This window comes from Haplochromis burtoni, unplaced genomic scaffold, assembly GCF_018398535.1.
Source record: "Haplochromis burtoni strain Fernald_Lab_line unplaced genomic scaffold, NCSU_Asbu1 Contig_267, whole genome shotgun sequence".
Classification (NCBI taxonomy): domain Eukaryota; kingdom Metazoa; phylum Chordata; class Actinopteri; order Cichliformes; family Cichlidae; genus Haplochromis; species Haplochromis burtoni.
The window spans coordinates 495,512-515,208 of record NW_024582628.1 but is presented as its reverse complement, the minus strand read 5'-3'; positions in this window follow the sequence as shown (position 1 = coordinate 515,208).

Here is a 19,697-nt window from a genome sequence, read left to right as displayed (position 1 = left end):
CCTGGTCGTTTTTCTCAGTTTATTTCTACTTTTTTCACCCGTGTCTGGGGACCCAGAGCAGAGATCCTTTGTTTACAGTAAGGATCAGCTGTTAGCGCTGCGTCCTGCAGCGGTACTGCCGGCGGACAGACCCGATATTCCCAGCGAGCTGAGGAGGAAAAGACGGGGGTGTCGTGCTGGGAAGGAGCGCCGTCGCCCGAGAAGGAGACGTTATCGACCATCTCTTCCTTCTGTAATTATTGGAAACGTAAGATCTTTGCCCAATAAGATGGATGAGCTCATGTCGCTAACCTGGTCACAGAGGGAGTACCGGCAATGTAGCATCATGATGCTAACGGAGTCGTGGCTAACATCGCTAACTCCGGACACAAGCGTGACACTACCGGGATTCCAGCTGCTGCGAGCGGACAGGACCAGAGACAGCGGTAAGAGGAAAGGAGGGGGACTGGCAGTTTTTGTGAACGACAGATGGTGTAACCCTGGGCACATCACTGTAAAAGAGCAACTCTGCAGCAGAGACATTGAGCTGTTAGCCGTTAGCATGCGTCCGTACTACCTGCCCCGGGAGTTCTCGCATGTTATCGCGATAACAGCGTATGTCCCCCCCTCGGCCAACGCGGATGCAGCCTGTGACTCTCTCCACTCTGTGGTCAGCAGACTGCAAACACAATCACCGAGAGCCCTTCTCATAATATCAGGGGACTTCAATCATGCCTTTTACTAGCACAAAACGGTAGAACATGGTTGCAGAGTCTAATTACTAATACGTTAGTTATAAAAAAAATTACGAGAAAAAAGATAAGAAAGAAAGAAAGAAACTCAGAATGAGCAGAGCTGCTGTAACAGGCTGCCGCACACGGGGGGCGCCGGAAGTCAATTTGTCAATCATTAGTCATAATTAATCTTTGGCCCTCTTCCACAGCATGCCTCGTCTCCCTCCCCTCACCTGGGCTGCCCCTCCCTGAGCCTGGTTCTGCCAGAGAGTTCTTCCTGTCAAAGGGGAGTTTTTCCTTCCCACTGTTGCCAAAGTTGCCATCTTTAGCTTACAATGCAAAGTGCCTTGAGGCAACTGTTTTTGTGATTTAGAGTTATATAAATAAAGCTGAATTGAATTTGTATTGAAAATAATTTTCAGTATTGTTATGTGACAATATATTGCATGAGTTACAGAATAATAAACTTTAGTTATTGTTAAATTAAAGTGTTAAGCAGGTTTTTTTATACTTAACTCAGTGCAGTCACTACCTTTGTGCTTTTGTAGGTAGACGACATAGCTGTCTTTCTCTGACACAGAGATGAAAGCTGCCCATCCGTAAATCCAGACTTCTTAAAATGTGCTTCTGTTAGACTTTGGAGTGGGGCAGTGAGGGGGGAGCCAGGCTTTTAGGAGCAGATGGTACTCTCTTTAAATCTTCACCTATTCTGCTCACTGCTATTCTAGGAAGAAACCAGTATGCCAAGTGAGACATGAACAATGTGACAAAGGCTGATAGAAGAAGTGATGGCAACTCCATTTATTTTTTATTTTTTAGCTGACTTTCTCTTTGGGATATGTGACAGTCAAATGTAATGGATGCAACTGTACTGTATGATGCACTCACAATATTTAAAGTCTAAATTTGCAGGTATAGAGTCTTGGTTGGGATGTATGCTGGATTGCCTCCAATTTGGTGCATTTTGAGATTTGGGAAAGCGGGCAAAATCACTGTGAACCAAATAATTAGGTTTTGTTTTGTTTTTTGTTTTTTACAGATTTCTGTAGACACTTAATATTGTATCGCTCTCATGGCCTCCTCTGTATGTATTTACAGTAATTTGATCCCTTCACAAGATCTGGTAGCACTGATTTCCAGTCCAGTTCTTGTGTGATTTGGCATACCTCAACTTTTTCTCCCTGTTTTCCTTCCTTAAGATTGGTTTCTTGACAGCCATCCTTCCACTGACACAGTTTCTGATGAGGCTTCAGGGAAACGTAGATGGATAATCTGAGGGGCCAGATGTCAAAATGACAGATGGGATTCAGAAGTTGAGCAATCTAGGTAGAGTCATGCGTATTGAATACCCACTGTCAACCCCAATGAAAAAAAGTCCCTGAAACATAATAAAGATTCAATCTATATGTATTTTTATAGGCTGTGGGGGTTTTTTTTCTTTTGTTTTCTTTTAGGGTTTTTTGAGACAGCGTTGGGAAGAGAAACCATGACTGGTGTTTTGGGTTTTCCCGTATTTAACTGAGCTATAAGCCCTGTCCACATAAACCAATGAGCTAATCTGTTACTGATGGGCTTTCTTGGTTTTGGTTACATAAGTAACCCACTCAAGTATTGAACACCTTATTATAATTGGTAGTTTCTTCGATTGCTCAACTCAAAGTTGACGTGACTTTAATTTAGGATGCACACTCAGTTGCCTGTTTATTTTGGGTAATTTCCAAAGTAAAAAAATACAAACTTTGGTCATAGCATGTTTCATAATGGAGGATTATTTGTCTTCTCGAACCACAATCACAAGTTGTCAAACTTGAGTGGGCGATTTCACAGTCTGCCCCTCTTTGTAGTACCAAATCACAACAACAGTTGTTTCAAGGCGCTTTACACTGTAAGGTAAAGACCCTACAACATTCAAATCCATTTGTTTGCATCTGAAATGCAACAGTGATGACGTTTGTCTTGAAGCCTCAGAACAAGACTCCAGAAAACAACAGCACTATTTCCACTCGATCCAACCACAACCCACCATAACTAGTCAACTCAAGACCAAATCCATGTCAAGGAAAGTCATTTAGGACAGTGGTCCCAACCAGTGGGCCACAGACCGGTACCGGTCCTTGAGTCGTTTGGTAACGGGCCGCGAGAGTTGAGGCGCCGATGTGAAATTGATGGTTTTCAGGGTTTTTAGCATTATTTTTTTTTCCCTGGGTCTTTTCCCGTGTGTTATGAATAAATCTTTTTTTTTTTCTTTTTTTTTTCCTTTTTTGTTTTTTTTGGTACCATTACTGGTTTTATTTTGTTGCATTTCTCTGCGACACCTTAAAGGCCGGTCTGTAAAAATATTGTCAGACATAAACCGGTCTGTGGCGCAAAAAAGGTTGGGGACTGCTGTTTTAGGAGCATTGTTCAAAAAGAAACAACTAAAAAGTTTGCCTCCCGTTTCCATTTTATTTTAGTGTATGGAAATAAATTGTGAGCTTCAAACGCCCATATTTCTGTTTTGTTTCATGAGTAGTTATTTCAGAAACTTATAACTGAATTTGAAATGTTACTAGTTGACCTTCAATTTGTTGCTAATGATACATTTTTCGTCATGTTCTTCAATGTAAAGAGAAAAATCTGGAGAGGAACAAGTCAGAACTTTTTTTGTTGCTCCTAGAGAAACTTGTGGCATGCCACCTGCCTTCCAGTGTTTGAACACTGAATCGGGAATAGTTCATCGTTGCCATGACAATAGGTAAATCTCATGCAATTCACCTGAGATGGAGGTGGCAGCAAGCAGAGCAGATAAGGCGGGAACTATCGCCTTTGCCATTTTTCTTTCTCTCCTCCATCGTCATCTGCCGATGCAGTCATTATAGCCTTGTAGCATAAATGTATTCAGGGAACAGAGGCCCACAGTGGGGCAGTGCTGGGATTTCACTGAAGCCACAGTGGGAGAGGAAGACAGTTTTTCCCTTTTCACCCCTAGAATTCATCGGTCTGTTCCTCGTTTTACATGAACATACAACACAAAGACATTTTCATGATTTAGTATTGTTGCCGTTTCTCGCCAGCTCTTTTAATCTAACCATGAATACATTCATTCTCTGCTAAATGCAGAAATCCATGCCTTTATCACAACAAATCTATTTTATATTCCCACACTTCCTCAGTCCAAAGCCCCAGGTCAGGTTGACTGAGATGAAAATTTGTTTGCAGCAAGTGTAACAGTGCCCTGATGAACTCTGCTGAAATGTGTTCTGAAGACGATATTAATACTTGTGAGATGGAAAGAAAGCCCCTCCACTCCATCAGTTATTTAGATTTAGGCCTCCCCTGCTGTTTCTCTCTGCATGGCTAACCCAGGCATCAGCAAAAAGGCACATTTTATCAGTAGCAGGGCTTTGCCAGGAAATCATTCACCTGTATAATTACAAATCGACAAAAGACAATTTGTACAGTATCTGATTGCAGGTAAAAGACGCGTATGAATCAATATGCCTTATCCATATTTTCTTGTGGAATTAAGGTCTTAGGAGTGTTCTTTGTCCTCCTCGCTCAGACACCCATATGCTCCTATCTCTTCACTCGCACCTTTTTTCCACTCTGTGTTTGGATAGATTGTTTGTCCTGTTTCCAGTTTATTCAGCTTGTTCCTCTGATTCCAACTCTGTTCATCACCCTGTATTTCATTCCCAGCCAATCAGAATCTTAGTCACAGATTTTGAGATGGCGGTTTTGCTACCTGTGCTGGTGAATCAATAATGGGGAGTTTTCTTTTCTTTTCCTATTGTACAAATTGCGGTACTGTCAGGGTCAATTACATAAACGTACTTGGGGTAGGGAGCTTTCAGCCCTAAGCTGCCATGTTGGTGATTCGAGAAAATTCATTTTCATTGAACATAAAAACATAATTCTATCATCAACCAAGTTCAACAAAGTAGTGATCGCATGGGCGTCCGAGGTAGCCATCACTCTAAATATGGATGTCTACTCTCAGGCAGATGTTGTAGAGCTCCTGAAAGTATAGGAAAGAAAAAATAATTGATTGATTGAAATATTTGAATGTTAAGACATCCTTCTTGTTGATCTTATCGTCTTTATTGACGAAGAACACAGTTTTGCTATTTTATCTTCTCTTACAGGATAGCTTGTTTACAGTAACGGTCTCAATAGCTGCACCATACATTTGCATGTAGGAGATTTAGCCTACATGACATCAACCTTTAGTTTGAAGCCTTGAGTTTATTATGGTGATCATCAATATTGTGCTTATTGGAGCCAAAAGAGAACAACAACGTCTTATGACTCTTGAAGGTTTTTATCTATAGCTGCTGCTTTGATTTCATCATGTTGCTTCTACATGCCTAGCTACCACCTAGCAACAGGCTAAAATTACACCTATTTAATATGCAGTATAAACAACAAATATCAACCACCCTCTTTTACCCAACAGCATGAACATACCAGCCAGTACTGTAGCAGGTACTAGTGATGATAAAAAACTATTTGTTCATTATACAATTAATAGTATTATTAATCAACACCATGTCATATTTTATCTGATAATTGCATTAATAATGTGCAGACACAGGCTAGATCAGTGACACTAATTAGCTGAGGATTAACAGTCTTAACAAAAGCGAAACGGGTAACATCAAATTGTACAGTTTTTGCTGTAAACACACCTGGCTTTAAATATTTAAATGAAACGTCATTCTGGGAGAACCAACTTGCTTTTGAAGCAGACCTTAAAGTCATTACTTGAACTATTTTTGTCACTTCCATGTTGACTTGATTTTTCAAGTCATGCAATACAGGGTTAAAAGTCATTAAAGGGTTAATTTTGTAATAATTTCTTTTTAGTGGATTATTTGGTCTAAAATAGACAACACCTATTAGATGTCTTATTTTAAATCAAACCTGTGTGACTTGATCGAAACATGGCCGGCATTTTGATGCAGGTCTCAAAATGGTGTGTGTGTGTGTGTGTGTGTGTGTGTGTGTGTGTGTGTGTGTGTGTGTGTTTGTTTAATTCCACCGGGTATAAGAGAATATTGCTCCTACTGAGCTCTGGCACTCACGCACAAAGTGAGATTATGTGTTTATGTTGTACTTGGCGTAGAGGCATTTTCTTGTTCTGGGAGAATATAATGGCTTTTTAAAACAACAAACGTGATGCAAATTTCTCTGCAAAGACACCAAAATTGCAGTTTGATCTTTTATTAGAGAAGAAAACCGTGTCTTCTGAGCCTGCAGCTACACCCCATTTATATTAATAACTTCTCATTACTGTATGCAAGACTTCTTAAAACACAGAAAGAGAACTAGGATACTTTAAGTAAACAGATTAGAAGGAATAAACCAATATTGCCTATGTAGAGTATATTTCCCCCCAAGGTGTTTAAAGCATATACAATTAGATTTTAAACTTTGCTTGAAAATATCTGCTTTGTGTGGGTGTCAGGTGATTGATACTGTAATATACACAGCAAATATAGCGAGTGCTTCTGTTTAACAGCATTACTCGTGCATATGATGAGATGACTGTTTCTACTGGACGCCGAATGTTTTGTGGTCGGTCAGCTGTGCTCTCACTTCTGCGCACACCTAGTGTCCAGAATGGAAAAGTCAAAGTGTGCTTAGTTATTTTTGTGCATACAATACAGAGGGAGAGTGCCATTACACAACACTGACATGAAAACACAAACCTGGCTCAAAGCATTACAGACAAATCATTTTTATTTTTTGGTTTGCTGTGAAGAATCTGCTTTCTCATGTTGAATGAGAATATGAAAAGCAGGAAAAGCAGGAAATCAGCGTTCACACAGAAGTGGCACAAATACTGAAGAAACTTCACTAACAAGTTTCCTTTAAAACTCCCCTCTTGGCTGATTAGTTTTGCTTTATTTATCTGATCTGATTTTCTAATCCGTGGACTGTAGTCAAGTGTTGCAGCCAGATATTATCCTCAACACAAAAGTGTGCAAACACTCTGGGTAATTAATTTCGTTCTTATGTTCTCACTTGTTTGAGTTCGCACTTTTATGAAGTCAAACGCCGTTGAGCTAATTTACTGACAGAAACTGCAGCTGCTGCTAATCACTCATTTATCCCGAGGAATCAGAGCAACTAGGTAAAGCAACAGCAGCAGGTTTTTTTTCTTACTGCTGTCTTATGCAAGCTGACTGCAAGTTCAATAACGTGGGCATATACGCTCCAAATTTATGTATTTACATGCACATGTTGAGCAGAATTTGACCCTAATCTCAGTGAAGCCTAGTATCTTCACTCATTTAAATTCTTCCTCTCATCTGATTATGAATCTTATCTAACCAAAGCTGATTATCATGGCTACACAGTAAAAATACAGCACAACACATACTGTATGAAGCTGCAGACAAAAAATACTGTCAAGGAAAACCACCTACAGTTTAGTCTGCCATCAATCTGTCTCTTGACCTTGGCCAAATGCGCAACCTCCAGGGCTCTAAAACAAAGCCACTGTGGACGTGCAGTAAACTGTAGTTTCTCTAATGGTTTCTTGCGGCTTGCTTCAGGGGAGAATCAGTCACCGTAGACTCCTCTGTTAATACACCCAACTTTATAAGAAATAAACATGTTTACAACGTGGTTTTAGAATGGTTTTAGTCTCTACAGCTAATTTTCTTGATCATGACAACTCTACAGAATTTTTTGTCTCAATCATGCTTCGATTTAAGCATGATCAAGGGTGTGGCCTGTTAGACTGATAACTGAGCGCTGACACAGGTGCCTTTAGCCACTACTGAGCAGCAAGGCATCAGCCTGTAATTGGATTCACTGAATCTGTGTCGTGTTGACATTTTTAAAAGGGTTTTGAGTAATTATGATTAACTGTTCTGATAGACCTTCCATGGTGACAGTGCTGTTTTCTCAGCAAGTGAAATTGTTCTGGAAAATGTCCCGTGGAAAAGAGTGTTTTCATGGGAAAGTACACCCCGTGATTCAATAGCTTGTAACAGCAACAACAACTTGAAGTAACCATTTTCTGTACAGCTTTATAATGTTGCTATGATTCTATAAGGTTGGAAGGCATTTTTTTTACACAGCTCTCTGAAGATCCTGCCAGAGCATTTGAGTCACATTGAAGTCTAGACTTTGACTGGGTCATCGAAACACATCGATTCTTTGCTTTTTCAGCCATTCTGTTGTAGATTTGCTGTGTTTGGGATCATTGTCCTGTTCTATGAGCCAGACTTTATCTGTCAGACAGATGGCCTAACATTTGACTCTAAACTACTTTGGTGTACAGAGAAGTTCATGGTTGACTCAATAAATGGAAGGTGCCCAGGTCCTGTGGCTGCAAAACAAGCCCAAATCATCCGCCGTGATGCAGCTTAAGCGTGAGTTCGATGAGGAAGATCTGTAATGACTCATCTGCTTGCTTTCCTGGGTGTTCGGCTGCTTTTCTCTTTGTCTACCACTTTCCCACACTGTCAATCTCAATACTAACATCATTACTCTAGTCCAATCATCTTGTCGCCCACCTTCTTTGAGCCAGACACCTCAGCCAGAGCTCCATTCAAGCCTCAGTCTTCATCGTCACCACCTCCAGACTCCGGGGGGTCCTGTACTAAATCCTATCACCACTGGGATTGTGTTCTGCCGTGATGGGTCATCAGAGTCTAATCGCCAAATATGTTAATTTCTCAATAAATATGTTCAGTTTTTCCAAGTAAACTCTCCTTATTGAACTAACAGTTGGTATGAGGGTTTTGTGCGGAACTGCTGTGTTTGGTTCTCACCAATCATGATGCTGGGCTTTACAGCCAAACATCACCACTTCTGCCTCATCTGTCCAACGGACATTGTTCCAGAAGTCTTGGAAAAATGCAACTGAAGCCTGCAAAGTTTCTGATGCAACTTTGCAAGCTTAAGCTCTGGTGCAATGTTTATCTTCTACTGGCAACCCTTCCAAACAAGCCGTACTTATTCAGTCATTTTCTAATTGTGCTGTCACCAACTTTAATATTTAACATCCTAAATGAGGCCTGTAGAGTCTGAGATGTGGCTCTTGGGGTTTTTTACAGAGTCTCTCAGAACCTGACAACCTAAACTTGGGTGGACATGCTGTGACATCAGCTTCTGGGAAGATTGGCAGCTTTCTTGAATGAGTTCTACTTATGAATGACCTTTCTCAATGTCGAATTATGGACTTCATATTGTTTAGAAATTTTTTTTTTTGTACCAGTACTGGTTTTATTTTGTTGTATTTATCCACGACACCTTGAAGGCAGGTCCGTGAAAATATTGTCGGACATAAACTCGTCTGTGGCGCAAAAAGAAGGCTGGGGACCGCTGGCCTACAGCACTGGAATAAACTGTCCAATTTGTCTTTGTTTTGTTTGTTCTTTTGATTTTTTGGGGGGTGGGGCTTGTAAAGCTTGTATAGAGCAGGAGACAGGCAAGCAGCAAATGTCTCAGGGACGGTTCGTATCTCGGCATCTGCATGAACTTTTCAGCATATGGACTGCTTGCTCAACCTACTGAGGCAAACCAGCACTCCAACATGGATAAACAGTTAATTTAGTAAAAGAGAGACCAGAGCTGTCAGTGTTTCTCTACAATCAGCTGCAGTTACTGAGAGCATGTTGTGACTTGAGTTTGTGTTAGAACTTAGATTGTAAGCTATTTATTTGTCCATAACTATTGTTGCAATTCATTACTGCCTTCTTACTGCTCTTTTTAAACTGTATTGCTTATTGCACTGAAGTTTATTGTCATTTTGTATGGTGTTACCCAACCTGAAACAAAATACTGTTTCTCACCAGCCTCTAAAGTCTTGAGTCTTAAATACAAACGGGGATCTTGACTGGGCTCGTTTTTCCTCCCCTGAACTTGTATTTACTCACATTAGACGGTAGGATATAACAGCGATGGAAAAAACAAATGTTTAATAAAGTGAATACTTAAGCTTAATGACTCTGAAATGAGCTTTGTGGTCAGTGGCATGTTCCAGCCTCAATTGTTCAGCTGTCGCTGGGTTTGGACAGAGCCAGGCTTTTCTTTATGCTGACAGCCTCCCGACTGCAGCTCCATACTTACACATATTTTAAAGTTATTACACCATCTTCTAGTGTAACAAGCGTGACCATAGTGATTGTGTATTGGATCCCATATGGAAAAGATATATATAAATCTTATAAAGTTTGTATCTGTCTTGAGTGAAACTTGTATGAAAAGCATACAAGAGTGAAAACAGATATAAGATCCCTTGAAAAATTATATAATGAAACTTGTATGTTTTGGACACTTACTAAAACAATGTATGAAAGTAATGAATGAGAAGTAATGAGAAAGTGGCCGCTTTCATGAGTAAATCACATAAATTTTTACTATTTCTTTTCCATATGGGATTCTTCTTGCTGTCAAAACACTTGTGACTTACACTGTACTCCTAAATGCAACTCTACTCATATTATGGGCTTTATACCATCTTAATGTGATTGTGGTATCAGTTATTAGTTCTTTAAAGAGTTACTGTAAAGAATCCAGCTAAACGTTAGAGTAGTGTGATTTGGTTTGGATCATGTGTGCCTGATGTTCTCTGTTGTCTTGCAAGTTTTATTTATTTATTTATTTATTTATTTTAACTGTGGACTAAACAGAGTTCAGCAAACGATGAAGGTGAGCTGCATTTCTAGTCTTAGTTTTAGAAATTCAATAACAATGTCATATTTCAGGAAAACCACTGTGAACAGTTTGCTGTGACAGAACATACTGTACAGTAATTGCAATGCAAACGGTTACCAGCTGTGAGTAAGAAAATATGCTTGCTCTTTAAATAAATGTGAAATGTAAGTAACTACAGGATCACTGCAGTTTGAGCCTCCTCCATGCACAGTCAGAGACACTATTCATCTTTTTTTGCTCCCCCTCACATTAGTGGTTATGCTACAAAGATGCAATTTACACTGTGTGTAGGTTAATGTGTGTAGTTTCACAAATATACAAGTATATCTATAAGCATGGTTCCTACTAATGTACTGCCTGCACACCTGGCATGAGTCGACCACCCACCAGGCCTGACGAGCGCATTTTTTTGTTGATAAACAAAAGCTGAAACTGTTAAGTTAGCTAATGTATTTGTAGCATACAGTTATAGTGTCCATTCGTGTCCAGTTGTTATAGATTATAACAGGCTACATTGTTTTTCATATGTGGAAGACTAATGTTTTCTCTCTGATGTAGGCAGGACCACAGTAAGAAACTCACTGGCAGAAGTGGGAAGTAACAAAATACAAATACTTTGTTACTGTAATTAAATAGAATTTTTAGATATCTGTATTTTACTTATTTTTTTTCTGACAGCTTTTTACTTTTACTGCCTATATTTTAACCAAATATCTCAACTTTCTGCTCCTTTCATTTTCAAGTAGGCTTGTTACTTTATGTTTAACACATTTGGTGGGAGTTATTTAACATCAAACCTCAGTAAAGGGAACAATAGCAAAGATGATCCTATTTGTGTATCCATCACTAATGCACATGACGAGACGACATGGGGGGGGGAAGAAAAAATAAAAATTTATGCTTCATTTTATAGCGGTACACTCAGGGGTTGCGCTGCTTCAGCCTCTAGCTACCGCTGCAGAAGACAAGCACACATAGAGCAAGTCATTTTTACTTGAATGGTAAGTAATTTCAAATTCGGCTTTGAGTCAGCTCAACAAACAGAAACTTTCTGTACAGAAACAGTTTATCTGTTGCTTGTCTGCTTTAGCTAGCAGACCTTTAGCTAGTGTCTGCTAGCTAAAGGTCCAGCTGTTGGATTTCCAGGAGTCTACAGGTGGGAAATCAGTCACAATAGCTTGTGTGCTGGCATCACTTGTGTAAGTTCACAAAGAGCATAAGTCAGCTGATCAAATCAATTCAAATCAAATCACTTTTATTGTCACATCACATGTGCAGGTACATTGGTACAGCACATGTGAGTGAAATTCTTGTGTGTGAGCTTCACAAGCAACAGAGTTGTGCAAAATACAATAATGTAAACAAGCAAAATACAAGAATGGCTACATCTGAAACTAATAAATATATGTACAATATATAATAGTATATGCATTTCTGGATGTGTATACTAAATATTTTTCTGTGTGTGTGTGTGTGTGTGTGTGTGTACACATATTTTACAAATTAAATAGAGTAAACAATAAATAAAATATATAAAAATATACAGAGTTGAGACATGTGCAAAACAGTGGCATTAATGTACAGTATGTAGTGCATAATGTTAAAGTTCCAGTAGTGAAGCTGAGGTGTCTATGACGTGTTCAGCAGTCTGATGGCCTGGTGGAAGAAGCTGTCTCTCAGTCTGCTGGTTCGGGACCGGATGCTGCAGAACCTCCTTCCTGATGGAAGGCCTGCACACAAAATCTGCTTGTGCTCATAATAGAAATTTTGTAACTTGTGATCCTTTTGATGTTGCGCCACTACAACCAATCTTAGATGTGGTTGCAAAGTCAGACATATACAATTAGTCAACATAAAAAATGTTGTTGTTGTTTTAGAATTCTCTTTATTTTTTCTGGTCTTCTATAAAACAGATGTGCAAGCTATATGAATTCACTAGAATTAAAAATGGAATTAGAAGTTTAAGCTTGTGTCCCTTTATATTATTAAGTATACTTCACATCTTGTACTTTCTCTCTTTTACTTGAGTCAAGAAGTTGAAACAGTACTTTATCTTTTACCAGAGTATTTAATAACTAACTATTTTTATTTTTGAAGTGTCTGTAGTTCTACTTTTTTTTTTTTCTTTTGCCATGTTTACTCTCCAGTCTATGGCCAACACAGCTGCCGTTCGGCATCTTTGCCTCACAACTGGCGCTGTAGCAGTTTGATACCAGTAGATTAATGGAAGCATTGAGGGTTAGCAACTGTTCTGGAAAAAAAACTCTGCATGAGAGAAATGGAGATTAAAGGAAAAAGCGATATACAGATATTGGGCAACTATGTGCCAGAACAGCATCAGTCAAGCCCTGGTATTGATCCTCCATATCTCTCAAACTATACTGGATGGATGGATGAACACCATTCTTCCAAAAAGTGTTTATTCCTTTAGTGGTTTGATGATTACAGAATAACACTGTGTAGCAGTGCTTCCACACAGGATATGGCATCCACTGTGTTGTGCTCAGAAACATTACTTTTAGTGGTTTGTGCGGAGCAGTGGAAGTCATTGCTTGACACAGTGCACAGCTTGGGAGCTCCTGAGGACACTTTAGTCAAAGCTCAACAATATGATGAATGTACAGCCAGTCGACTGGAAGCGCCCAGGTGGCAACAGGTACACAAGCAAAATTAAGCAAAAGTTGATATAAGGTGTCTGAAAGGATGACATTGTTCATTTGTCTGAAAACCACAGGTGCAAAATCTTGTATTGGACACAGGTTTCCAATCAAACAGACATGTCAGGTGTGTTTTTTATTTTTTAAACGAGTTAAGGAGCTTGTTGTACACCTGCAGTTGCTCTACATGTTTTCCTCCTTCGGAAACTGGAAAATGGATGTTGGAGACATTGATATCCCACTGGAACTTTTTTAAAAGTCCACCTATTTTTGCTCCATCCTCAGTGGTACTGCTGAATGGTGCAGTGAAGCCAACAGTTGTTTTGCTTGTGAAAGCACCATAATGCGTCAAATCTCCAATAGGTATCATTTTCTCACGTACAAATCCTTCACTGATCACTTTTCAACCATGCACGATTACCTTGTAATCCTTAAAGAGACATTTTCTATCACAGGACAAATGTGATCAGTCCAAGCGCCTGTGTATTGATTTGCAGTAACCCTTCCCTTAAAGAGGACTCAAACCAATGCAGCAAAATGCAAAGCAGAGCCAAGAGATCCCCTGACTACAAGGGTCAAGGAATTCTGTTTTTCTCTTTATTTGTTGTCTGCATGCTGATTAAACTTGATTTTTAATTCGAGGTGGGGTTTGCCAGTCGAAGGAGCTGCAGCTCGGCGTGTTCTCCTGTCACCACTCTGCATCTCGATCTGCAGGGATGAATGTGACTCAGGATGACAGGTAGTCAAATGCCTTTTCACCTGTAGCTCGGCTTAGACAAATGGGAACAGGGCAGAGCAATTACGGCAAAGTTGACCTTCAGGTTGTGCTCTTTGATAGAGCTGTCGCACACTTCATGCTTGGCCTGTTTTTATCATAGTCACACTGTTTCCACCTTTATAACTAATGACTCTTTTAGCAGAATATTTGGCTTTTTTTTGTGGTAGATTTAGTTTTTTGTGCTATTTCATGACCCTCATGATGTTTCTGTTGTGTACATCTGTTATGGGGGGACAGACTCTTTATCCCTCTCTGCTTACAGGGAATATTAGTGGGAAAAATTCCTAGACAGTGGAGGGAAAATACAGCTAATAAATTCTGCATGTAATGATTAAATTTAAATACAGAGGTCAAGAGCCCTCATTATTTGCACTAAAATATTCAGATACTGTTAATATTTCATTGAACCAAAAATGCAGCTGTGAATTCATTTCAAAAGAAAAATGTTTGCGCAGACTAAAGTGCTTCTGGGGCCAAAGAGTGTAAGTGTGAAGCTAAATTTTTCATTTGTCCGTGCAGAGCTTTGTTGCACCACAGGTTGCTCCCAAATCCCAAAGTATTCGTTTGACTCGCTGAATCATTGGGAAACTGAGTTTGCCACTTTACCACTCACACTTACACTGAGGGATGTTCTAATATTTTGTCTCATTTTCTTAGATGCAAGTTTAAAAAAAAAAAACCATCTCATTTGTTTGCTATGGTAACTCTTTATAAGAACTACTGTTAATATGTAATTAAAAAAAATCTTCTTATAGCAAATTTGCACATCACTAAGAGGCCAGTGGTTTTGGTTAAACATAAGTATTTGAACATTTGGGGATCATTAACAAATAAGTAAGTAAAATTTATTTATATAGCACATTTCACAGATAAAAATCACAAAGTGCTTTACAATAGATCAGACATACAAGTTAAAATACATCATATGTGCAGTGGTTTCGGGACATCAGTATCAGGCACTATAGATACGCAAAACATAAGGGTAGGGAACGGTTTTAGGAACTTCTGCACTACTGCATGGATTGCATGTATGTAGTATTGTTGAGATTTTGTTAATATTGTATGTTTTGTTTTGTTTTTTTTAGCTGATGATCGTTTACACCGTATTTGTGTTGCAAATGTACACAAGTGCATTTTTTAAAATGTTACTTTTTATATAATTGGTGTTTATGGTGAATTTACAGAAAAAGTCACAAAACTAATTATTGGATTGTGTAAAAAAAAAAACTTAAAAAAAGTCAAACAAACCAGAAAGCAGTATTTTAATTTAAGCTCCTACAGTTAACATTTAATAGCTATGAAAAAACACGTAATAAACATGTAATGTGAAGGATTTTAAATGCACTGTAATCTGTACACACATATATATTTACACTGCTTGTTACAAACTACAACCTCTATGATTAGGACACATTACCATTACTCAACCAGAAGAGGAAAGTCCGAGCTTATCTCCTTGTGCACCTCTGAACTGCTTTCAATGTGATGCTATTTATAGAAAATTTTTGAAAGTCTTCCTCTTCAGTTCTGACTGAGCAGTTTTTAACAGCTTTCACACCGGCCACAGTTTCCAAGTCTTAAGCACTGCATCAAATCAGAAGACCGCTAATATGCTTAAAGTTATTTTTCCAACAATCACAGGGTTGTTTATCTTTAATTTGTCACCAGGTTTAGACTAAATGTTTTATGGTCTTGCTGTGTCTCTAGAAGAGCTCTGTCCACTTTCTACCACAGACCAGATGATGTGACTGGCTTACAGTCAGTCTCTAATGGACTAATATATCAGTCTGAAGCTGTTAATTACAATATAATTACCTCTCAATACAGCAAATCACTCTTGCTCATCAGTCACACAGGAGGCAGATGAAGTCCACGTGCCTCTCACAGCACAGCAGATTGGCTTCCCCATCAGCACACCGGGGAGATTCTAGAAATAAAATCCAATTCTGCTTTGCTTCTGTTCGCCTCTTGCATACATTGGTAAGACAAGTCACGCATGGGTAGCAGTGGGGCAAGTCTCTTCTCCAGCCTGATTAGTTCTGCTCCAGAAATGTGGAGAGTGACGAGCTAATCGCTAGGCATGGCGGTGGCGAACGGGAGGCCTCTGAGGGGCTTGGTGGGAGCGGGAGGGGGATGCAGATCGATGATCAGCGGGCCCGGCAACAGCAGGCGATGCACGGCTTCATCTGGTACAAAAACAACATGAAAGCATGCGCTGTGAGAAGGATGAGCAACTATTTTGGACGTCCCAGCCCTGCGTATATTCAGCGTCATAATCATGATGAACTTTTTCTTTCATTAACACAAAAAAAGGTCAAAACTGCACCACCAGCCAGTGCCCAATTTTTTTCCGCCACATAGTCCCCACATACTGAGAAAATGTTCCAAAGATGGCAGCGCATGTGGAAAATAGCAACATCTGTGTTAAGTCAAGCGTGCCCCCTGGGGTGCTCTGCCACCAGGAAACACTTTCACACCTCAAGCATTTGCATTTTACACCTTAATGGTTTGGCTGCACTTGAACTTGAACTTCAAGCTGTGAAACTCATTTGCTTATTGGGTCATTTGCGTCCTGTATTTCTTACTGCCGGTGATTAAGGGTGGGAGAAGGTTTAAATTCTACTATTATTGCTTATTATGTTTTCCATAATGAATAAAATATGGTTTGCAGTCCTGAGCACACATTAAGGGTTCGATGAGGATTGTGACTTATATTGTGAACTATATTTTAACAAAAAGCTTCACTGTTGACATCTGAATGCACATTTTCATTTGGAAATGGTTCCAGTCATGATTCCTGCTTCTGTCTCGACTCTATCCCTGCCTGCAGGCTCATTCTCACGTCTCCCTGTGCTGCTGCTGTCTGTGGAACTTTCTGGTTCTTGCGGTTGCCCTCCTGACAGCAGATGCCTTTACACCTTTTCTCCAAACACCCACACCAATCACATGCTCACCTGTTCCTCATTCTCTCTGCTCAGTAATTTGATTACTTACTTCCACCTGCTCCCAGTCAGTTTAACACGAACCTTATCCCATTACCCGTTAACATAATCGTGTTTGTGGCCTGTCTACCAGCTGTGCTTATTTGAACCTGTTGACTGGACTGTCTGAAATCGCTTGGTCACAGTAGAGGAAAAATAGGACGCCGACCTCCTTAAAGCTAGGAAAAAAATTGCATTGAAGTTCTTTCTTTTTTCCTTTTTCTTTTATTTTTTTTTTTTATTTATTTATTTTTTTTTTATACTTTGAGCCAGTTGCAGTTGCAGCAACCTGTCTTTTCAAACCCAAAGTGATTGAAAGCACCTGGTGGGTGAAACTGTCTCCAAACAGCACCGATGCTGGTATTGGATCAATACTAGCACAATAGCATCCATACTTTGTTTCTATCTGCCTAGTTCAGTATTTATCCCACTGGAATTGTTTTAAATAAGTCATTTTTTTATGGTAGTAAAAAAATATACATCAAAGACTCACTATTAAAAAATTATATGAATTATTAATGTTAATCATATTAAACATATTAAAGTTGTACATATTAATAGCCTATAACACATTTAAACAACAGAAGCTTACCAAAAGTCTACTTTCAAAATGAATGAAATTAAATTATTTATTATTGAGGAAATTACAATAATTAACTGTCATTAAAATGCGTTGTGAACTGACAATGATTCATCATGACGCACTGCTCTCCCCCACATAAGTAACATAGAAAGTGGTGAGTTAGGCTGCATTTTTAGCCACATGCTAAACAAGAATCGTTTCAGAAACTAAAAGATGTCATCTTACAAAACAAGTCTCTTATATGAATCCAACATTATTTATTATAACGATGCATATCTTAGTCATGCATAAGAAGAACGAAAAAAAACTTGCTCCAAGCAAGCAAATTTGCATTAACTGGTCCAAGAACATTAAAAGTCCACTAATTCACATTTAGCTAGCAGCTGTGAGTGTGGAACAATGTAGCCAAGAGACGACACCATGGGACGCCATAGGACATACATGCTCTTGGAATTCTTTCCTTGAAATTGAATGTCCTCTGACTTCGATTGTACTGACAGCTAAAAGTAGATTATTGTGATCCTGGAAGACTCTTAAAAAACTGAACTTCTGTCAGGCCACTTCTGAAGCATGTTACAGTGATTGCACAGAGAGGGAGCAGAAGACTGCCATAGTCTGTCAAAACCTATTAGATTTGCGCTTGCCCTGAATGTAGGAGACGGCGTTTACTGGAGCCACAAATCAGTTAAACGTAAGGCTCTTTTTTTTCCGCACAGTTTTCATCAACTGGATGTTGCAACTATAGGAGACGCCTCCTGCTGGCCATTAGAGAAAATGCAGCTTATGGGCAAGACTGCTTCACTGCCAAAATATGTTCTTAGTTTTGAACCCCTAAAATGGTCCTGGTGTGGCTCCTTAACTGAAAAGAAATATCGTTAAAGACACAGTGGCAATGGCACTGACACCTTAAAGGTATTCTAAGTTATATATTGAGCGATAAAACAACTTAAATATTTTTTGAGACACCATAGGTCAGCTAGTTCTGTTTTACATCCTTGGAGATTCTTAGATTTACAAGCGTGTGGTTGCAGTGTGCCTATAAATATTGCAGCCATGCCGTTAACCTTCGGGGGTTTTTAAATATGCACAGTGCACCTTCACCTCAAAGAGGGCAAAAATGTCACCTGATAACAGGTACAGATACTGTCTTGAAATACTGTAACTCCATTCTGCTTCATTATCTACCTATTTTTTTTTCTATTTAATTTGTTCCAGTGGAAACCTTTGAAATCAAAGTGGGATTTACCTTCCTCGCCCTCATAATTAGTTGTTTTGTAGCAGGAAATACTGAGACATGTTATTAAGCTGCTTTGCTTTGTTGCTAGGGTTAGTTTAACTTAGCATAAAGACTTGCAGTAATTATCCTGAAGCACCTTTAGAGCTCACTAAAAAAACACATCATATCTTGTTTGTTTAATCTATGCAAAAACCAAAACCGCCAAAGAGCAGGTGTGCGTGTTTGTGCGTGTGCGTGTGCATGTTTGATGGGCGGGGGTTGTAACAACTGTTTACTCCTCTCAGACACATAATTCCTGATATAAAGCAGAGACATGCTGCATGTAAGGTGTTGGTTTGTCCTTCGCTGCCCGTCCTGCTTCAGATAAATGTACACGCTCACACTGATTTCTACACTAAACACTTTCTCGTCTCCTGTCAGGACAGATTTAGACAATGTTCCACAACCAAACTCATTTCTTTCTAATCGTCTTTCCTCACCTGTCCTTGTGTTACCTGTCCCCGTCCACCTCCTTCCCCTTTCTCTCTCTCTCTCTCTCTCTCTCTCTCTCCCTCTCGGCTGAGTGACTCGCTGAGATGGACGTAATGAGACAGGTCCATGCAGGGAGGGAGATGGAGGCAGTGCCATGAAGGAGTGCAGCCGTAAACAAGGTGAAAAATAATCAGGTGACGGTGGACTGCAGCTCTCGAGGGCCCACTGCAGCCACGGGCACGGCAGCCATGTAACAATACATCACTTTCGCCTTAGAAATGACTTTTTTTTTATATATATGCACCTTCAGTCAACTCTTGTTAGCTGCGGCACAGTTCAGCTTACGTTATTTTTTGTTTATTTGCTTTCATGCCCGTCTTGATTTAGCACCGACTCGCCTTGTTACTTGTTTACTCTCGGCCAATTTCATTATTCTTATAAATCTTTTCTTACATTTCAGTCTGTGACCTTTGTGAGTGTGAATTTGAGGTTTGTTGTTGTAGCATGTCATGGTTTTCTTTTCAGACTTTTTTGGTCCTGCTGGAAAAGGAATTTGAATTAAATAGGCTGTTTACATGGATTAAAGTGTACAAACTAAAAGTGTTTAAACATTCAAGGTGGAT